At 34.8% G+C, this 6,046-nt stretch overlaps 1 non-coding gene across 1 annotated transcript; it reads left to right on the forward strand.

Moving 5' to 3' along the window:
* The first annotated feature begins 4,221 nt into the window (after nucleotides 1-4,221).
* LOC136312299 (U2 spliceosomal RNA) lies at nucleotides 4,222-4,406 on the forward strand. The gene has a single exon (XR_010726925.1). It is a non-coding gene; the product is annotated as a U2 spliceosomal RNA (small nuclear RNA).
* The last annotated feature ends 1,640 nt before the right edge of the window (nucleotides 4,407-6,046 follow it).

A 6,046-nucleotide genomic window follows, 5' to 3' on the forward strand; every position in this document is an offset into this window, starting at 1 on the left:
GTTCTTTCAGAGACGTCCAAATAAGTGATTGGTTTGCGTTCAAGCAGAAAATACCATTATTTCTGGCTTCGTGTGGTGTAAATTAGAGAATAGACATGACAATTCTTTCTGTATCCTGAATATCTGAGAGATAAGAAACGTGCAGGAAAGTGGGAGAGAAGTTTAGCTTTTCTTTGCCCTAAAAGAAAGTAAATTTGTTGAGGAAGACTTTTTTTTTTTAAATGTTAACTTAATGAAAACAAATACACATTGACTTACTCCGTAAAACACTTGTCCTAAATTGTGTGGAAGGTGTGAAGAGCAATGAGGTCTTCAAGCAATTGATGAACCATTTCAGGTGCTCAGTTGTCATCCGGGCTACACCCGAGCAGTTGGCGGGGGCTGCTGGTTCTTAAGATCAGTTAGTCTCAAGGTTTTGTCATTTTATTTAAACAAGAACTTCCTTCAGTAATCTGAATACAAATCCCCTTCAATAATTAGAATCTTTGAAGAACAAAATCTTAAAAGAAGACATTTATGTGTTTGTGATTGTAGTTAATAATACAGTATTGCATATCTGAAAGTTTCTTAAGAGTAAATCTTAAAAGTTTTCATCATAAAAAAAAGAAATTTTGACTGTGAATGGTGATGGATGGCAGACTGTGGTGATTATTTTGCAATGAACACAAATCTTAATGATTATGTTGTACACCTGAAACTAATATGATGTTATATGCCAATTATACTGCAATAAGAAGAGATTTTTATATGAAAGATAAGTTGAAAAAAGAAAAGAGAAATATACATACAAAACACACACACACATATATATATACATTAATAGAGGTAAGATGAAGAATGCACACACATATAACTTGTATTTAAATATAGAAACATATCAATATACTATGGATCTGAATTTGAATCTTGGTTTTGCTGTATATATTTGTGTGAGCTTGAACTATCTAATTAGGTCCTCTAAATTACAATTTTCTATGTAAAATGAGTATAATATTTCCTTTTTCACAGTTGTTCTATTAATTAAATTCAATTACACCATATACATAAAAAGTTTAGCATTGCTTCATGGGTGTAATAAATGCTCAAAAGTTCTTTTTTTTTTTTTCTTTTTTAACAGAGACAGAGAGAGTCAGAGAGAGGGATAGATAGGGACAGACAGACAGGAACGGAGAGAGATGAGAAGCATCAATTATTAGTTTTTCTCTGCGACACCTTAGTTGTATATTGATTGCTTTCTCATATGTGTCTTGACCGTGGGCCTTCAGCAAACCGAGTAACCCCTTGCTCGAGCCAGCAACGTTGGGTCCAAGCTGGTGAATTTTGCTTAAATCAGATAAACCTGTGGTCAAGCTGGCGACTTCAGAGTCTCCAACCTGGGTCCTCCACATCCCAGTCCGACGCTCTGTCCACTCCTACCGCCTGGTTAGGCTCAAATGGTTCTTAATACAGTGTGTCCGTAAAGTCATGGTGCACTTTTGACCGGTCACAGGAAAGCAACAAAAGACAATAGAAATGTGAAATCTGCACCAAATAAAGGAAAACCCTCCCAGTTACTGTAGGATGATGTGGCAGTATGTGTGCACGTGCGATGATGACGTAACACCGTGTATACAGCGGAGCAGCCCACGGCCATGCCAGTGAGATGTGGACGTACAGAGGAAAGTTCAGAGTCTTCTGTGGCTCGCTAAATTTGAATCCGTGACTAAAGTGCAACGTGAATATCAGTGCGTTTATAACGAAGCGCCACCACATAGGAATAACATTACTAGGTGGGATAAGCAGTTGAAAGAAACCGGCAGTTTGGTGGAGAAACCCCGTTCTGGTAGGCCATCAGTCAGTGACGAGTCTGTAGAGGCTATACGAGATAGCTACCTAAGGAGCCCTAAAAAGTCTGTGCGTGAGCCCACATCGAACTGCACTAAATAGGTATGAAACTGGGAGAGTTTTCCTTTTATTTGGTGCAGATTTCACATTTCTATCATCTTTTGTTGCTTTCCTGTGACCGGTTAAAAGTGCACCATGACTTTATGGACACACTGTAGTTTGTGTTTCCTGATCGTCCCCCTGCAGTGTGGATCACTGTCTTTTTCATTGTCAGTTTCTCTTAATTAAGAATCTCTATATTAAGAATAAAAGATGTCAGTGAAAAAGATAAAAGGGCTTCATCAGTAGAGACATTCAGAGAACAAGACTAAAGAGATTGTTCAACACATCCTGAATGTTTATTAATATTAATGAATGGAAATAAATTTGTGAAGGTAGGGTTGAGTATGTCTATATAATGTCTGTTTTAATGACTACAAGAGACTGGGTTGGTTAAATGTTCACAAGTACACATGCCTTTTCACCCCTTTCCCCCTCTTTAATTATCTGAGTACAATTTTGGATCAGGTTAATGTTTTAATTGTCAGAGCATGCTCTACCCATCATATACACAAGGAGACCTGACTATTGCCATAGCAATGAAACAGGCTGGCCTGGATTTCTTACAGCACAAATGCTTCAAAATAAACAAACTTGCACCGTGGACCCACACAACCTATTTTAATCAGCATTAATGGCTCTGACAACCAGAGGCTCCTTTATCTGTTCTGTTCTCAACAATTTGCTAATGATAACTAAAAATGCCTGGTGTTTGCCAACAATTCTAGAGCCACCTTCTTTGACTTAAAAAGAGTGGAGAGAATGAACAGTATTCATATATGAACAATTTGATGGGGTAGTTCAAAACAGTTTAAAAGAAAACCAGTGCAGAGAGATAAAATAGTTTTGATTCTGAGCAGTGAGATTGTATTACATTAACTTGAAAACCCAACTGGTTACTGGGATAGAAAGTATATTTATAAATAAAAATGTGTTGGCATGAAACTTTCTTAAAAATCAGCATACATAATCATTATATGAAATCATTGATGTTGAATTATTTTATATTATTTAAAGCTCTGTATCATAAATTCCTTACCTATATTTCACAACAAACTGACTCCAGTAGGCCTATGTGCCCCTGAAAATTTAGGCAATATTGTGAGTTAAGACTCATCCATAATTTTTTTCTGGATCATTTTCTCAACAGTTTTTAACAAATACCCATAACAATTATTATTATGGTCATTATTTTTTATAGTCTATGAACTTTTCTAGGTAATTAAAATATAAAGTTGTTATATCAAAAAGTAGTTTTAAAATACATTTTAAGAGTAATCAAGAGTAGTAACTTTAATCTTTGGAATTTATCCTAAGTAAAAAATCTAATAGAAAAATAAGTTCACAAACATGTATCTATTAATCAGGAAGTTTTTAGCTATCTCAATTTAAACATTAGCTTTAAAAATAAGAATATTTGTCATTTCACATTACAAGAGGTATAAAGATAAGAGTTGCATGAATTAATTCACTAATTCAACAATTTAATAACCTATTTCTTCCCTCATCATTTTGCTCTTCTTTCTTTATTTATTCACTTACCACTCAAGGCTGGTGTCTCCATGTATCAGAATGACTGCAGCAATTCTAGGAATCACTGGTAGACTACAATGCCCAAAAGTTGGGAAGAGATCATTATCTTTGTGTATTTTTAAAATCAGAAAAATTTCCCATAATTCCTTCAGATGCCCCTTCCCTCTCATTTGGCTAAAATTGCGTTACACTGCTTTGTCTAAATAGCAAGGAGATGATCAGATTCATTACCTATATATGGAGAGAGGCCCAGCCTACTTGAAAAACAATGTTGTTCAGAGGAAGGTGAAAAAAAAAACTAGAGTTTTTAAGCAGAAAGAAGATGAGACAATGGCCATTTTATAAAATTGTAGTACTGGTCATTATGCACTACCTAAGGATTTCTTTTATTGAAAACTTTATTTTTATGGTTAAGTTTTTCACACACATGGATAAGAATTGATAGTAACACAGTCAACATCCATGACCCAATCACTCAGCTTTATTAAGTACTAATAAAGATCAGATCTTATTAAAGAAAGAAAACTAAAAATATATTTGTAGCACCCAGCATTAATTAAATTTCCACCTCTTCTTCCCCAACTGTGACTAGTAACCCGAAGTCCTTATGTCCTTTCTCTTGTTTAACTTTTTGATTTGTGCTACATATTTATATATTGTTAGAAAACTAAAATTTTATTTGTGATTTTCAAGAGGTAAAGAAAATAGAACAAATATCAAGTTTGTGAGAAAAATAAAGGATAAAAATATTATATTCTTTAAAAAATCGCTTCTCGGCATTTTGGCTAAGATCAAGTGTAGTATCTGTTCTTATGAGTTTAATATTTCTAAAAAATTTCTGGCTGCAAAAAGGTTTTAGTTCCTTGTGGTCCTAAATTTTGCTTTGCCAAGCTCAGTTCAGCATATGGGTCAATAAAAATTAGGACCACATTTCACAAGAAATAATTTCACAAGCAAAATGCCAGTGGAAAAATAATCCCCTACTTGTGACCTAAAAATATGAAAAAATACTTCAGTGAATATCATGTAGCTATCGCATATAAAGATAGCAGAAAAAAAAAAGAATAAATTCTAATTTCACTATATAGAACACTGCCATAAAAATAATGCTTTGAAATTCAACTGTTTTTTTTTTGTTTGTTTGTTTGTTTGTTTGTTTTTTATAATAATTTTATTTTTTTAATGGGGTGACATCAATAAATCAGGATACATATATTCAAAGATAACAAGTCCAGGTTATCTTGTCATTCAATTATGTTGCATACCCACCACCCAAAGTCAGATTGTCCTCTGTCACCTTCTATCTTGTTTTCTTTGTGCCCCTCCCCACCCCCTATCCCTCTCCCATTCCCCCCTCCCCCCCCGTAACCACCACACTCTTATCAATGTCTCTTAGTTTCACTATTATGTCCCACCTACGTATGGAATAATACAGTTCCTGTTTTTTTCTGATTTACTTATTTCGCTTCGTATCATGTTATCAAGATCCCACCATTTTGCTGTAAATGTTCCGATGTCATCATTTCTTATGGCTGAGTAGTATTCCATAGTGTATATGTGCCACATCTTCTTTATCCAGTCATCTATTGATGGGCTTTTTGGTTGTTTCCATGTCCTGGCCACTGTGAACAATGCTGCAATAAACATAGGACTGCATGTGTCTTTACGTATCAATGTTTCTGAGTTTTGGGGATATATACCCAGTAGAGAAATTGCTGGGTCATAAGGTAGTTCTATTTTCAGTTTTTTGAGGAACCATCATACTTTCTTCCATAATGGTTGTACTACTTTACATTCCCACCAACAGTGGATGAGGGTTCCTTTTTCTCCACAGCCTCTCCAACATTTGCTATTACCTGTCTTGCTAATAATAGCTAATCGAACAGGTGTGAGGTGGTATCTCATTGCTGTTTTGATTTGCATTTCTCTAATAGCTAAAGAAGATGAGCATCTTTTCATATATCTGTTGGCCATTTGTATTTCTTCCTGGGAGAAGTGTCTATTCATATCCTCTTCCCATTTTTTAATTGGATTGTTTGTTTGTTTGTTGTTGAATTTTATGAGTTCTTTGTATATTTTGCATATTAGGCCCTTATCTGAGCTGTTGTTTGAAAATATCATTTCCCATTTAGTTGGCTTTCTGTTTATTTTGTTGTCAGTTTCTCTTGCTGAGCAAAAACTTCTTAGTCTGATGTAGTCCCATTCATTAATTTTTGCCTTCACTTCTCTTGCCATTGGAGTCAAATTCATAAAATGCTCTTTAAAACCCAGGTCCATGAGTTGAGTACCTATGTCTTCTTCTATGTACTTAATTGTTTCAGGTCTTATGTTTAGATATTTGATCCATTTTGAGTTAATTTTTGTACAGGGGGAGAGACTGTAGTCCAGTTTCATTCTTTTGCATGTGGCTTTCCAGTTTTCCCCAGCACCATTTATTGAAGAGGCTTTCTTTTCTCCATTGTGTGTTGTTGGCCCCTTTATCAAAAATTATTTGACTATATATATGTGGTTTTATTTCTGGACTTTCTATTCTGTTCCATTGGTCTGAGTGTCTATTTTTCTGCCAATACCATGCTGTTTTGATTGTCGT

The sequence above is a fragment of the Saccopteryx bilineata genome, chromosome 8 (genome assembly GCF_036850765.1).
Source record: "Saccopteryx bilineata isolate mSacBil1 chromosome 8, mSacBil1_pri_phased_curated, whole genome shotgun sequence".
NCBI lineage: Eukaryota > Metazoa > Chordata > Mammalia > Chiroptera > Emballonuridae > Saccopteryx > Saccopteryx bilineata.